The sequence below is a fragment of the Ctenopharyngodon idella genome, chromosome 2, assembly GCF_019924925.1.
Source record: "Ctenopharyngodon idella isolate HZGC_01 chromosome 2, HZGC01, whole genome shotgun sequence".
Lineage (NCBI taxonomy): Eukaryota > Metazoa > Chordata > Actinopteri > Cypriniformes > Xenocyprididae > Ctenopharyngodon > Ctenopharyngodon idella.
In genome coordinates this window covers 17,961,044-17,978,374 of record NC_067221.1, presented here as the reverse complement: position 1 = coordinate 17,978,374, position 17,331 = coordinate 17,961,044, and the positions used below count along the sequence as shown (strand labels likewise).

At 39.9% G+C, this 17,331-nt stretch overlaps 1 protein-coding gene across 1 annotated transcript in view; it reads right to left on the bottom strand.

Annotated features, from left to right (window-relative positions):
* pbx1a (pre-B-cell leukemia homeobox 1a) overlaps positions 1-17,331 on the bottom strand; it is a 73,846-nt gene that overhangs the window by 34,793 nt on the left and 21,722 nt on the right.

The following is a 17,331-nucleotide window of genomic DNA, read 5'->3' as shown; positions in this document are numbered from 1 at the left end:
CGAAGACGAACGAAGGTTTTACGGGTGTGGAACGACATGAGGAGGAGTAATTAATTGACAGAATTTTCATTTTTGGGTGAACTAACCATTTAAGAAATCGATGTCTGTTCGAGGTCAGGTGAACCCAAAAACACAAGGCTTCCTTAAGACTAGTTATTAGTTGACTATATTGCTTGACTAGGTTTATAGGCAACACACAGAATAAGTGATTTTAAAATGAACTTAAATGAAATCAGTTGCCACACCCAAAACTACATTAGTAAAAACAATCTTTTCTCAGAAATAGACAGCACTTCTTAATTTCCCAAACCTCATATCACTGAGGAGAAAACAGAATGAACTCTAGAAAAAACATGTGATCCAATTTTTCACATATTCAAAGATAATTGTCACAACATGGGATTTTCTGTTCTGATTGTTTTGGGTTGGAGATTAGCGGCGCAGCTAATCTTGCTAATTAGTGCTAACAGCGTTACTCACTTGACTCCCCAGTGAGACGGGGACTCCTGCAGACTCGATGAGTTAAGAAACGAATGCGGCTGAACATGCAAATGAGCTCAACGTGGACCGGTCTTCGAGGAAAAGCCAGCGCGGACAAAACCAGCGCGCCCCAAGGTTCACAACACTTCAATCACTCAATCTTACTGGCTTATGTGGGTCGCATAACAGATGCACATGTGGGTCAAAGGGAACCCCCATTGTCAATCAAGAGACAAAAGTAGAAAGAGGAGGTCATTTGTATATGAACTCATTAGAGAAAGTAGCAGGGGGTCATTTTTACATCTCCTTCTGTCCTTGAGGCGATATGTATGAAAAATGAGAGGCAAGTCTCGGAAGGCAGCAGCCACGCTTGACCCGAAAAAGACACTGCGGTCTGACGCTACAGCTAAATGGATAGGTGATGATAGAGCTACAATGCAGGGTGCTTCACATGTTATACAAACACAAAACAAAAAGGAGAGAGAATCCTGTTTCGTCTGAAAACGCCTCAATGCGAAAACCAGTGAAGTGCATAACTGTCAAGGGGAATCGGAGTCTCGGCTCAGGGGCCGGTCGATTGCGCTAAGAACGCATAAAGCATCCTCATTCTCTCTCTCTCTCCTTCGCTCTCTCCATTTGTCATTCTCCTTCCTCACCCGGCTGGCTCGGAAGCTTTTTCCCCAACCCATCCCTCACCGAAATGCCCACCGCAAATAAGCTATGCATGAGTCAACACAAAAGGAAATTGAGCAAACGCTAGGCGTGTTTGCGCGGCATCTGCTTTGAGGGATTGCAGTGTGACTAAATAGGCAGCTTTCTGTCGGTCAGCCCATCCACACCTGCCTCCCCAGCTGGACTGCCGAGCTCTCCTCTGCACACAGCCCATTCCAAATAACTCCCAGCTGCTGACTGTATTTTTAGCCCCGGCTTTTATTTTCACACCTGCGGGGAGTGTTTTCACAGTCGACTTTGGGCTTTCCCCCCTCTGGCTGCAGGCAGGTACAGTAAATGGAAACACATGTTGTTTACTCATCAACTTTCATCAGGCTGTTTGCGTGAAGAGCAGACCTGTATCTGGCGAGGAGCTGGTTTTGAAGCGCTACGTGACAATCCATCCTTTGGACGTGTAGCTCTAAAGGCATCGCACCTGCATATTGAAGGCTTGTTGTGAAAGCTAGTCTTTCTAGTCTAGTCTATCTTTTTCTAGTCTAGTTTTTAGTCCATCTTTAGTTTATGTTGCACTGGCCTATATGATAGGATTTATACTGACACCTAGTGGCGTGGATGAAGCGTCATGCAAAAGCAATAGTTTTAAATCCTATAGAAGTAATTAATTTATTTCAAGAGCGATAAAAAGCATGTTACCGAGATAAAGTGACTAGTATTCAGTTGTGATCTAAAAATGGAGGCGACCTGCTCCATGTAAAATAAATCAGCTTTTACTAGGGTACTGATATGACTGGAGACTGGACTTTTTTATTGTTTATTATTGGATTTTTTTTATATATTATTTATTTTCGATTTAAACAATTAAGAAAAATGTCAAAGATAGATAAACACAATTTAGCCAAAGGCTTATTTCCACTGTGGTTCCCTCTGCTTTAAAGATGGGAACACAGGTAAAAGCAGCCAACAACAGCTAACAAATACTTCCAAAAAAACATAATTAGTCTCAAATAAAAATAATATCAATTACAAAAGAGCAATCTTTTTTATTTATTTCTTCTTGTATAATCTATATAGAAACTGGTATACTATTCCAAGTAATTGTACTTAAAAACATGTATCTCCCCATGAAACTCCTAAAGATTCTTGAGGATATATGTTTGCATTACAATGTAAATGTCTCACATAAATATATGATTTTATACATTTTAAGAAAAAAATGACTTGAGTGCATCTTTAATGCATGCAAAACCTGAGCCATCTCCGTCACACGGCAAACAGCGAACTTGACAAAATGATTTAAGCGTGCCACGGTGGCACTTGGTATGATCTGGGCCAGCGCCGACATTAGCATGATAATGAATGCCGATTTCGACACTTGGAAATATAGAAATAGGATTTTTGTAAGAGCGCTGCAGGCGAGAAGCTGAAATATGCTGTGGGAGTGGGAGGTTTCGCTTCATCTTCTCCATCCTCACGTACAGCTGGTTAAGGGTAGAGATGGTGGGATTACATTATGAGTCTGACCTAGTTGGGAGTTGCCTCCAGAGACTCAGATACTTGCCTCAGTGGCTGGGACTGGCTGTAATTTCTCCCTGCTGGTGAAGTAGAGAGAGAAAGAGCGAGATGGGCAGACAGGCCTTCGCTCAGAGTCTCAGTGTTGACTCTGGGGCTCTCCGGGACATTGCTGTGTGGGGGCGGTGGTTACAAAGCATGACTGTGCTTTGGCTCAGGGGCTTTATGAGCTCCATCTCTCTCACACTCTCAGCTTTGTGAACCTGCGCTTCTTAATTTGAGTCTGTCTATGTTAAACTCACATGGGCTTCTACCAAGGTTGGGCTTTGACCTTCTCTAAACAGTGGATGTGTAGTAAAAATAAGCACATGAGAGGGCTCTTTGAAGCACTTTGGACCTGTTTATGTGACTACGTACTGTAACTATAAACGAATGAAAACAAAAGTTTGACAAGAAAATGAAAAATTACATACAGTGTGTCCCAGAACTCTGAGACCCCTAATGCTTTGCATTTAACTGAATACTTTTTCCAAGCATTTTCCAAGTATTATTACTATTAGCACAAATATTTAGTTAAAAATATAATGTAAAAATGCATAAACAATTAAAAAGTGTTAGTATTTAGTATTTTAATTACACTATTTACTTATATTATAATATCAATAATTTACTTTAAATATTGACATAAATAGTGAAAAAGTTTTTTTTTTTCTAAATTTTACCACAAAATGTTTATGATAATAATAAAGCAATAAGCCCCAAGAAGCTGTGGTTTAGAACAGCTAAATTATATAACTATATACCTGGCAAGGTTTCGTTTCACACAATAATAATAATAATAATAATAATAATAGTTTATTGATAAATAATAATTCTTCCACCCAGCAATGTAGTTCTTCAGCAAACAATTAGCAAAATGGTTGACAAGCAACTAGGGGTGTGCCCGAAGGCTAAATCCGTATTCGGAAAGGCACGGGGAAAAAAACGCAGTCTACGGACCCCCGAAAGGGACATGGTTAGTCGTTTGCTAGCAGAATCCTGTTACTTTGTAGCACAACAGATTTCACTTACCACGTAAAGAGAGTAAGGAGAGATGGCTGATAGGACAATGGTGAATGGTTTGCAGTTCCTGAGCGTTACTGACAAATATCTAATCTTGTGAAATGTGTAATAAGCACTGATGCTCCCTAGTATACACACAACACTTGTGACTGCGAATCTCGAAAGTGAAAGTAAAAGTGCGCGCGCATTCAAAAGCGATTTCAATACTCCGCATATTAACAGCAGCTTCCTGATGCTGGCAAATTATTTACATTATAATTACCCAACTATATAATTGCGATAGAAAGCATATATATAAAGAAATATATTTTTTCCTCCCATGTCATGTGTATTCCTTTTAGGGGCTCCATAGTACACGTCATTTCCTTTCCGAATATGGTATTCGGCTTCAGGCACATTCCTACAAGCAACACAAAAGCGCAGCAATGGCTTCAAGCATGGCTCAGCCAATCATAACAAAAGGATCGGAACTACCTGTTTTATAATAAAGCATTAAGCCTCAAGAAGCCGTGGTTTACAGTCAATTTATAACAGCCTTAGCTGTTATAAATTCAATGTAAACCACGGCTTAACGGGGCTTATTGCTTTTATAAAACGGTTACCACACAATACAAATATTAAAGCCAAAAAATATGTATCAATGCAACTTTCATGAAATCATTACAAGGCTTCCTTCCGCTGGAAAAATAGTCCCTGACCGTGAACAGCAACAGAAGTTACATTTATTATGCCATTAGATGGCAAATATTGTCACTCAGTCACAAAGACTTTTATTTTGAAACTTGTGAACACGGAACAAGACACAAATGGTTTGACTAGCGCTGTCAGTGTCAGCAGGGCACGGAAAACCCGTTAAATGTTAAAAGGACAAGATCGCAGCGGACGTTCAAAAAGATTTTTTATTATGAACATATGGACTGACCTGAAGGAAAATGCTAAATATCACTCGATATCTCTCTCACAATACTCTTCTACACAATGCAGTATGCTTCAGTGAACAAACTCAATAGAGAACAAACATATGTTTACGTTGTTAAGAGTGGTTGCTAAGACAGATGAAGCAACATTCACATTTCAGTGGCGCAGCTATACTTGTGTAATGCGGTCAGCTGTATGTTTTCAGGAATTTTACAACAGCTTCGAACGCGGCTCAACCAATCAGAATCTGCTGTCTCTTTAAGACATAATACATGGATCAGTACACTGATACTGAACACATGCGTTCTTTCTCGAGCGTGTAAGTTCACTTCAGACATAACCGACTATGCTTGCTAGGATACTCCCCAAGACGGGCATGTTGACATAATTTTGTGTGAATTTGTCCGTTCAAACAAAAGACTTATAAGAGACCTCAATATTTGCGCGCTGTACACGCGTTTCCGCGTGCACGTTCCGGGCGAGTGTACAAATCTTCTCACAGAGCTCGCGCAAGTTCTCTTTCACGCCTTGCACTCGAATGTTTAAATTGGCAAGGCTTAAATGAGTTTAGTTTAAACGCAAATAGCAACGTGTGCTGTTCAGGTCTCACCTGTGCTCGTGTGCTATCAACACTCGGGTAATGACGGTGTAAATGACTGGTCATATAAAGTATACGTCATTCGCATTGAACAAAGTTCAGGGGAAGCCAAAATGCGTATCCATCGACAGAAACATACATTAGCCTAACTCTGTTTGTCTGTTTTATTTATTTTCTACAAGCCATATTATAAATGCGTATGCGTCAGGTAGAGATGAACCGCGGTGCAAGTGCGTGCCGAACCGAGTGTGCAGAACGGTACGGTTCGATTTTTTACCGAGAACCGTTTCACCCCTAGTAATAATAATAATAATAATGAACATCCGATAAAATCAAAATCTTAGTTCAAGGTTTAAATTATAGTTTGAATCAGATTTTAAATATGGGCTTTTGGAACCAACTGTACATGGCAAAAGTAGCAGTTTGTAATACTTGTTCTATTTTGTTGCACCATCTTAAAATGTCATTTAATATCTGTTAAAAACAAAACTAATTCATGTTGAGTCTCAAATCGATATCTATGGCAGATGCTGACAAACAGATGCTGAATAATGCCAAGCAAAATTAAATGTGAGATGGCATTCGGAAATGTAAAAAAAGTCCCTTTATATTAAGTTTCAGTAGATTCTAAAAGTGCACATTTTGAAATGTGAGTGAAAAAAACTGAATAAAAGAATAAACCAAGGACTAGGTCAAAATAGATATAGCTTTTTCCTGCAGGTGTGTGCTTCTTTCTCTCTCCATCTCCTGTGTCAGAGCCAGCTAGCCTTTATCAGAGGGGTTGAGGGGAAATGTGCTCTAGCCAGATTAGCCTCTGCTCAGTGCCAAGGTTATAAACAGCCTGTTATCGGCCTCCCAAACAGAGTAATCCGCACTGTATCAGCACCCAAACATATGGGGCCACACAAAGACAGATAGGCCCTGATGGACACCTCATTTTAATTGCGATGAAAACAGTGTTTGAACATCTTTCAGGAGACTAGGGAGTATATATTTCCAAGCGTCTCTGCCTCCTTGTGTCTGAGATGTACATACACCGTGTTTAAAGACGAGGGTTTTTGTGTCGTCTCTGAAGGTCATTATTCATTTTCCTTGTTTAACTTCTATCACATTTATTCAGCTTAATTGATCTTTGTTCAGTGCTCAATCTGGTCCCAAGGCTTTCATCTGTGTGCACAGCTCCAATATTCAATAGCAATGTTATCTGAGACACTTCTTACTTCATTTTAAGCAGCGATGTGATTAATATTCATTGGGCGGCAGTTAATTCAGTTCAGAAACATAAAAGAGGACTACACTTCATGTGAGATAAAACACCTTTTTAAATAATACAGCGCTAATTGAAAAAAAGAACCTACATTCCTGCAAATTTGGAAACAGAGGTGATATTAGGTCTGTCTCAAATGGTATAGATTATTTCGAGTGAGTTTGGCCTACGGTTTATAATAGCTTTCTCAGCCATTACGGAGGACAGCCAGATTGAGCGGTAATGGCCTTGGTAGCCATGGAAACATTATCACGGTAGTAAAATGCTACATGACATCAAGAGCACAGTGAATCGATGAAAATAAACAGCATTATGTCTGATCCACCATGAAATCCCAGTGTTTAGAACGCAAATTTATGAATGAATTACCTGACCGTCAGGTTTAGCGAGACTCTCGCTTGACAGAAGTGCAGTGCCGCTGACGCCCCCGGTACGCCCCGTGCCTGGGAAACTCATCCGCAGGAGAAAGCAATAAATTCCTCAATTTTTATATACTGCCCACAGATTTAAAAGTCTTGTTCAATAAAGTTTAAAATGTCACAGAGGGGCAATAACCAAGATCATATAAAAGCTTGGGGCTAGGAAAGCTATGCAAAAATGGCCCTCGGAAAGCTATGCAAAAATGAGTCCTTTCCTTGAATGCAATAAAGTTTTATATGTTTCAATCGGCCATAAAAAATGGTTTTGCAAGTTGTCAACGAGGGAATAATTGGTACATTTTATTAATATTAGTACATCGTCCAACAGGCTCTTTTTAATTGCCACCTTGATCTGTCTTCAGTTTGTATTGTGGAAGGACTCACTAAACAGAATTCACTCAGAACTGAATGTGAACCGAATGTGAAATGAATGTAGATCCATTTATATTGTAGTTCTGAGGACTAAGGGGCCGTTCACATATCGCGTCTTTTGCATGCTCAAATTCGTTATTTCAAATGTAGGCGTGCGGCAGGCGCGCTCATAATGGAAGCAACGCGGTCACAGCGCGCATGCGGTGCGTTTTTCAGGCGCATCGAGATGAAAACATCTCAACTTTTCAGAATGCCGCAAGCACACCGCAGGTTATGTGACAAGAACCAACCGATCAGCTTCGGACTTTCCGTAACAAAACATCGAAAGCTCAGCCGAACAGCTCAGCCCAACAGTTGTACAGGGTGGTTTTTATTTCTCATCTCCATAAATGTATCTAGTAGTAAAGCTAATGCAAGGGCTAGAAATCAATTTATCTTTTGCTGAAACTTCCTTGTCGTCGTGGAGAGCGCAGTTCAGACGCCACAGGAGCGCAAACACTTTGGAAAGAAAGAGAAAGCGGTGCGGCCACGCTTTCCACGCATTTTTAGACGCGATATATGAACGGCCCCTAACAGTACTAAAAAACTCATGTCGAGAAATTATACAGGATTATCATAAAGCATGACAGTCTGAAGTTCAGACACTCTTAAATTCATGTTTCTTATGATCTTAAAACATAACAATTACTGTTTAAAAGTTTGGAGTGAGTAAGATTTGCCATCAAAGGAATAAGATATATCAAATACATAAAATACATGTAGCCTTGGTGAACAATTGACTTTTCAAAAACTTTTTTTTTTTTTTTTAAATGTACAAGTAAGTGCCCAGCATACAAGAATTCTTTCAACTGTTTTAAAAAGCATCCATTTTATTTCTTTGTTTGTTTGTATTTTTTAGTTTTTGATGCTAAAAACTAAGGACTATGACTAAAGACTACTTTACTATTACTCTGTGAGTAATAATAAAGAATAAGTAGGCATGTCTTTACTTTTGACTTCTACTACTGCCAATGAGGGACTAAAATCAGCCATCTGCTCACCTCTGCTAACATGCAGACTTCCATCCCTGAGTATAATCTAGTAAATGTCAGTGCGCTTCTTTTTTAACATCATTTCTTAAGCAGGTGATGAATCGCGGCCACAGACGTCCCTCTGTTTACGTAAATGTCAGTGTATCAAGCGTTTGCGCTGCTGAGTCGGAGTGCTAGTCTGGGCAGACATCTCGGAGCATCCTAGGCCCTCATTAGATCAGTGGCTGCTGTCAGGACGCCCGCTCGCCTGCCGATGTGCTTCTGCTCTGGCTGGCTGGCACACAAACACTCCTGGTGTCTGTGCATCTTCAGCCACACGTGAAAAGGGAATGGCATTGAGGGGTTAACGCCGGTTTTTCTCCTTGTGCGCGTGCTCAAACGGTCTGTTCCAGCAGGCTGCTTTAAGCCATTACCTCTCGCCACATTGCCGTGCCAGCTCATATGCTGGATGGCCTCGCTCTCCCATGAGCACCCCGCTCCAGACCGTTACACAACCCAACAACCACCCCACGCACGCACACACACCTCTTCAAACACCCCCCAGGTCTATATATCACATTTAACACTCTGACAGTAACAGTCTATAATGTTTCAATTCTACAAAATCACTCTGCCAACTCCAGGATAGCAGAGCGCAGACTGAGGAAAATAAATAACCCCCTCGGCCAGCCACAGTCCATTTCAGAGAGGGAAGAAAGAAAAGAAAGGGAGGTGGGGAAAGGGGCAATTTTAGCCCTCATAGACTTTTCCATTTCCTGTATGAATGATTACAGCATGCTGGCAAAATGAAATGGGGTAATTAATTTGTCACTCAGTTTGTTTCGGCAAGATTTGGCACCAAAAGTCAAGCAGGTTCTTAAGCGCAGGAAGGATTCGAAAGTGAGTAACTGGATAAATACACACTGAAAGGTTGAATAAATCAATAAACGCTCGCTGACTGACTGAGGAGGTGAAAACGGACTGTTGCTTTAGCTATTGTTACAATTACACAAAAGTTTCCATTTATAAAAAATCCCCACAAGGACTTTTGATACCCTTTCAAAACGTCAACAATTGGATTTTTCTTTGGCAGAAAAAACAATTGTTTAACCTCTAGCCTTTTAAATAACTCATACAGATTTGCGTATTCCAGCCAGGTGTCATGCTGTTGTGTGTTTTTGTTTTTTCGGTCTCATTTTAACATCGCCAACCTAGAAGATTTACCTAGGCTAGATTCAATCATTCCGGCTGTACACAAGCATCCTGTGTTTCACATCCAAACCCAAAGATTTGTTTTGCTCCACAGGAGTATTAACATAGACATATTGTCAACTGCTCCTGCTCTTAGGAGCCATTCATTTAAATTCGCCCATTTGAAACACTTCAGTTTGTCACCATTATTCATCCCCAGCACACCACCAAGTCAACAGCAACAATGGCCCTATTTTTCAAGCTAATGGTAGGGCTTGCCTGCCATTAGCTAAAAAGGCATCTGCTTTTGAATAAGCCTCTCCAAATGTGACTTCTGTTTAAGAACGAATTTGAATAATTAATTACACGATAAACCAGGCAGGAGCAACAGTAGCAGAGCTTCGGGGCTCAGACGGTGAGTTTGAACTCTTTTTTTCATCCCCGAGGCCAAAGGGATTTCTCATTTGAGAGCTAATCTTCAAGGATAGCAATCTCAGCCGAATTTAATGAAACAGAAGTAAAAGATAACGTCACATTCGATCACGTCAACTCCCGAGCGCTTCCTGCGCTGTGCTTTTGAGGTGGCACTCATCCATAATGGGCAGAATTGTGTGATTTCACCGTAAAGAAATGAATTTGCCTGGAGTGCCGGTTCTCCACTTTAGTCCAGGGGGTTATTTGCTGACTTCTGACCTCAGGTCATAACCTGCACTCCAGCTGTCAAATCAAAGACCGGTCAACTCAGAATTATGAGGACTACACTCCAATAAAGATGTGATTCATATTCTTAATGAGAAATCCAATAACTGGCCTACAGTCATCTTTACATATATCTGCACAAAAATAAATACACAATGCTTCCTTAAGACAAAGTAGTCGACTAATCATTCAGCCAATGCACTGACCAGTAGTGCGCATCCCTATTCTGTTTGGAGCCATTCGGTAATTGTATTTCAGCCCTCCCGCCACATATTAATGCGTAAAACAATTTCCCCACCATAACACATTCATATCTCTCGCCCCATCTAATACAGCCCCGCCAGCACTCGGAATATCGGCCAGACCCAAGTTTGTTTAAACAGAAGCTAATATCCATTTATACCTTGAGCGTGTATTTATTTAATAAATCATTCAGCTCTTCGGAGGCTAACAACCTGCCAGTACCAGACTTTAGGTCATCCTGCAAGCTTTTATTTGTTTACCCCCTTCTCTTTATTCTTGCAGAGGGCCGTATCTGCGGGTGCCGGCGCTCCATTATACATGAGCCATCCTTGTTCCATTCCTTTGCAGGGCCACACTGTCTTTATTATTTAATTAAGTCGCAGAGTCGTTACATTAATAATTGAGTGCGAGGGGACCCAGTGCAGCCCGCGGCTGTAGCGGATGGGCCTTTCCTGGTGTGGAGTGTATTAAAAAATGTGTGTATTTATGTCCTCGGGGAGTCTGTCCTGGCTGCATAAAATTGAATTGGTTATATCTAATATATCCACCCCCGAAGGGAAGGGGGGAGATCGAGTGAGAGAAACGAGAGAGAGAGAGAAAGAGGATGAGAATGAACGTTGGAGAGAAGGAAGGAGGGAGGGCTGGATGAGTAGATGAGGTGCTTGAATCCAGCCATTGGGGAATAGAAAGCTTGGCTTGGCTCTTGGATTTGGCAAGATGCACAGGGCCTTGACGTTAATGTCCCTGAATCAAATCAATGGATGTCCAAATCCTGAGTGTGTGGTGTGTATCGCCTTAAGGCTGAGAAGGAGAGAAAGACAGGGCAGAAAGACAGACAAGACAGACAGAGAGAGAGAAACAAGAGAGCAAGACAGATTAAGCGCATTCGTTCACCGGGCCTCTTTGTTCTTCCGGGATGTGTGGATACGAGGACGGCTTTGTGCGAATCAATAAGACCAAGAGGTGGATCGGGTCTTAAAAAGGATTAGCGGCAAAACAAAGATCACATAAACGTGTTAAAGACTCCCCGGTAGGAGCGCGTTGAGAAGCACAATGCTGACATATACGATAATGTGCGCCTGGATTTGAATATACCAATAGCGCGGCTCAAACAAGCGACACTTGAAAGGAAACCGTCTCTCGTTCGGTCTTATGAAGGGTTTTACGTCAAAGTCCATTCATTCTGCGCTGCACCTTTAAGCAGCCTAGCCTGCGGGCTTCCAGACGTATGAGCTTTTAACGCTACCATTAAGGCCAAGGCCTAAATTATTGATCCGCTGCCTCCATCAGCATAACAGTCACGTCCCCGGTATCACAACCTAACCAGGCCGTGCCGGGCCATTCCGCAGCCACAGTCTCTGATCTCTGGAATAATTAGTGGGGGTCGGACGGAGAAGTCTTGTGGTGTGGTGGGGGTGGGGTGTTTAATATCCCCCCCACAGGCCTGAGATATCTCTCCAATCAAATCCGCCGGCAGTGCCTAAAGATGGCAGGTCTCATCCAGGCCCAAATACAGCAGATAAGGTGGCGGTAAAGAAATAATAAAAGAATAATGTGAAAGGAGAGAAAGAGGAGAAGAGAGCGCCGAGCAGGGGCATAAATAAAGATGTGGCGCAGCAGTGTAATGAATTCTGAAGGCCGGGATCAATAATATCAGCACTCTGACTCTACCTTATACATACACAAAGAAGAGTGAGAGCGAGAGAAGGGCTGCTCACATACAGTCAAAGAGATAAGACTCCTCTGGATGACAGAAATGCTACGAAAGAGAAATTTTGAAATCGCTACTGAAAAGTAGGGTTTGGGCAGAACGGTTGACTATTAAACAACCGCCTTGTCAATTAGGGATGTCAACTAATGATTTGAACAAGTGAAAAGTTAAAGGTAATTTTGGAGGCGCAATGTCCTGAATTTTTTTGTTTTTTTTTTTGTTCAACCAATATGCTGTGTTTTAGCATGAAATATTCCAGGAACCTAAAAAAGTTGAAAAAGTTTAATGTACCATACTGAATTTATTGCAGAATACACATAAGCCGATTCTTATTTGTATTATGTAGCTGTTTAAAAGGTTAGTTCACTTTAAAATAAAAATTACCCCATGATTTACTCACCACCACGACTCAGTTACGTTAGTTACGCTTTTTTCGTAAGTTGAAGGACGTAGCGAAAGTGTTTTTACTTTATAACTTGTTAAATATGGATATTTTTCACACAAACGCATTGCTTCGCTTCAGAAGGCCTTTATTAACCACGCAGAGCTGTGTGGAGTACATTTATGATGCACTTTATAGATGCACTTTCTTGAGCTTCATTCTCATTGGTCCCGTTCACTGCCATTATAAAGCTTGGATGCTTCAGGATATTTATTAATATAACTCAGATTGTGTTCATCAAAAAGAAGAAAGTCAAATACACCTAGAATGGCTTGAGGGTGAGTAAAGCTCTGGATAATTTTCATTTTAAAGTGAACTAATCCTTTAAATATTATAAATATGTACTACTAAATATACTATGTACTTCTTTATATACAGTAAAAAATAAATAATTATACACTAAAAAGTAAAAAAAAAAAAAACTGATTTGTATGTTAAAATAAGACATCATGACATTATAAGGCAGTGGTCGGCAATAGGCGGCCCGCGGGCCAAAACTAGCCCACCAGCAATAATATCTGGCCCGCACCCACAGCCAGATTATTTTGATAGCGGCTGATGCATAGCAACGACAGACGCCATGGGAGCACAAGCGCTTTGGAAAGGAAAGAGGTGCGGCAGCGCTTTCCACGCGTTTTTAGACGCGACATGTTAACGGCCCCTAATATTATATTCTTTGCAAACAGCGACAACTTTGTTGCAGATAAGACACACCGGATTTGCATTCACTAAACCAGGTAGGATGAACGCATAGCTGTCTTTCCATTCTTCTTTGTATGCCCTATTTTCGCTGTCAACTTCCCTCTTTGGACTCTTTGATACTGCCATTTCCTCTCACCAGCTAGCTTAAATGTTAACATCACTCTGCACACGACATAATAGTGTACCTCCAGCATGCAAACAATTAAAAAAATGGAGTTAGTACGTGAGGATGCCAAGGAATAATTCTGAGTGTAAAAGTAGGCTACGTCAAATAATTATTACAGTAAGTTAAGCTCCATTGTGTAACAAGCAAATTAAAATGATACTCATTTATTATTCACAATATGGAAATAAAACATAGTTTGTTATGAGCATGACTGGCATGACAAATATGCCATTAATAGGCTTATTCAAGTCCTCTTTTATTTTTATTTTTTTGTTATTTTTATCCATTCCATCTCCCACATATGTGTGTTTTAGCAAGGCGGTCTATGTTGCAAGTTGGTGAATGAAGATACTTGCCAGGTTATGCGTCACTACTCTGCTTTATTAATTTATCCAGTGTAAAACCCAGACACTGCCACACAAATGTGGCTTTTTGTTAATGACTGTCCTACTACAGGATTTAACACAGAGTAACAGCTCACTACCAGTTACAACAGACACTGTAACAGTCTGTCACAGGCAATTCTAGTTGCATTTTTCAATAAATAATTCAAATTATCCTTTGACTATGTTCTGGCCCGCCATTTAGTGGTGAAATTTTTTTTGGCCCGATGCCAAACTTAATTGCCGACCCCTGTTATAAGGAATAGTATGAAAGATGTGAAAATATTCCTAAAATCTGCTAGAAAAAAATTACATTACTTGAATTACAAAAAGTGCATATAAATATATATTTTACTGATAGGGTCATTAAGATTTTTTTAAAAGAAATTATTATTTTCATTCTGCAAGGACGCATTTAACTGATCACAAGATGCAGTGAAGACTTTCTAAAACTGTCTATTCATCAAAGAATCCTGAAAAAAAAAAAAAATGCAACAGCTGTTACATTGATTAGATACATAACATCAATAATAAGAAGAAATGTTTCGTGAGCACCAAATTATCATATTAGATCACTGAAGCACTTTGCATCATGGGAGTATTACCACCTCGGGTGTTCATTATTTTTCAATAATTCAATGGCCCAACGTCATATACACACATATCACATATACTGGCAGAAACCAATATGGCTGATACACATTGTGCATACAATTTGGCAACTACCAATAGCAGAGGACAGTGGAGCACACAATCTATCTCCTGTGATACTATAACTTGTGCCTAAAGTGTAAGAAAACAATTCAGTTACTGTGAGTAATTTCACTGCTACATATGATTTGTCTCTGATGCATGCAAAACCATGTCAGAAATTGTCAGGGTTCATTCTAGATCAGTTTGATTCATTCATTGTTAATCAGGGGCATGGGAAGATGTTTTAGGCTGTTGGGGTGTTTGTTTGTTTTTGTTTTGTTTTTTTACCACATTTGAATAAGCAACAATATCGAGTCAATAAAACATGTCAAAACTCCACAAAGCACAACAAGTGTATCAGTGAGAACACTTGTTTATACACACTGGGACATTTGACTGCACATCAAATTTTTGACATTTTTGATACTGCTTGCAATAGTTATGCAACAGACCAGTCTACAGGACATAAATTAAGCCTTAAAATTAAAGGGTTATTAAGCTGTTCACACTGTCATATACAATAAAAGCACAGTGACAGGAAATAAAAATGAACACAAAAAATCTGCCTACCTTACACAACACAGAAGGTAGACTCACGCTCAGGAGTAGAGCGGGTGAATTCTATCTACGCACACTGCAACGGTCACAATATAACGTCACACTCTCCATGTATGTTTTAAAAACATAATTCAACATATGAAAATAACACTTTTTAGTAGGCCACTTAAAGTGTTTATTACAATATGTAATTACTAAATGCTAAAAATGAATAAAAGTAGATGAACAAAAATTTGCGTTGAATTTGCAATCCTGTGAAAACAGGGGGTGCTCCAGCACTTCCCTACTTCCCGTGCCCCTGTTGTTAACTGTAGTCTGTGTTTGCACTTCAACAAACGCATCTGATGGTGTCTTCTGGACATAACCCTAAACCTGTGTAATCATATATAGCTTCTGCATGACCAACCAGTCATTCAGACAACCCACTGACTAGTTCATTTTAAAAAAATATGAAGTGTTGAAAATAAAATAAGGTGTGTGATTTGATATAGTGACTTTCTCACAGCAGGAACAGACAATACGGCTTAATGTTGAGTATTGAGGAGATGGAGAAAGAGTCAGGCAGCCTGCGACAGTGACACACACACACACACACACACTGCTGATGAAGTGAACCGGTGTGGGGGTGGGGTGCTCTTATCTGCAGCGGTGAGATCAGACAGAGAAAGACCAAACGAGCAGTCAGCACTGATGGTCTCCACTGGAGAGAAATCGAGGGTTGTCATGATACCAATACTAGAGAAATTTCATTCATGTGTCAATTCCGATATCACAGCAAAGTCTAATATGCTAAATATTAGTAGAAATTACGGCTGTCAATTTAACACATTTAAATGGGTAGTTCACCCAAATATGAATATTCAATCATTATTTATACATCCTCATGTCATTCCAAACCTGTATGACTTTTGTTCTGCAGAACTCAAAATAAAAATATTCAGAAAAATGTCTATATGTTTTTTGTCCATACAATGGATGTCAATGGGGTCCAATATTGTTTTGGACCACATTTACTTTCATTATATTGACAAAAACTTTTGTGTTTCAGAGAAGACAAGTCATACAGGTCTGAAACAGCATGAGGATGAATGTAATGCTCCCTGACCTAAATTCCATTCAAAAGGACTTTCTTTGTATCCAAACAATTCAAGTTTGCAATGGCCAAAGATATTCATCTAAATATGAACATAAACCAACCTTTTACTAGTTAACAATAGGCTAGTTCACACTGTCCTAACAAACAGCAACAAACACCTATAAACACAGAATTCTAGAAGTTGTTGGGTTTTGTTGGATAATTGTCTTCGCCCTTTTGTCGTTTGTTACGGTAGTGTGAAATGTTTTCCAACCAAGTAAATCCAACAGCAAACTTCAGAAAGTGCGGTTTTGATTGGACTATGTGAAGCAGCCTTAAGTCTCCTTCAGACAGACAGAATGGATTTCGGTGGACAGTAGATCAGTGACAGGCTTATGTTCAATAATATGGAAATTAAGCAAACCATATATTGACGTCTTAAGCCACTTTTTGTCATGTCTATTCATTGCTTTCATTTGCCACATTAATCTAATGTCTTTGAATTGTCTTCATTTGATGACTTGTCTCATCAAATATTAACTGGCAATTAATTGAGATTAAGGCTATGTCTACTTTAATCCAGATACATTTGAAAATGGCGTTTTCGTTTCGAAATGCTCTCCATCCACACTAGCGTTTACAATCGTTTTCCAAATGTTGCTCTTCTTTACTGAAACATCTGAAAATGCTTAAATCACCTTAATGCACATGCGTAAAACATAATAAAAGCTGATGATACTGAGAAAGCAGACATAATAAAGACATAATAAAGTTCTCACGCTATTCTTCTGACATGATCATTTTATTAGCAAAATACCCCACAACTCACTGTTGCACCCAGGTCAGACTCAAAATCGTATGGTCTAACACGCAATTGTCATCATGTTTTGCCGCAGGTCAGCAATTGCAAGTATATTTTTTGTCATATGAAGATTCTACAAAGGAACATTTATCCTTAGCAACACTGAAACTAAATAGCAGGCACAACAATGCAGTATAACCATAGATATTATTGGTACAATATGTGTCACGAGACTAAACATGCATCATCATTTTCAAATACCTCCGTTTTCACAGTCGACACTACAACGCGAAAACTGTGTTTTCAAATTACTCCATTTAGAAGAGCATTTTAAAAAAGCTCCTTCTTCATTGACAAAA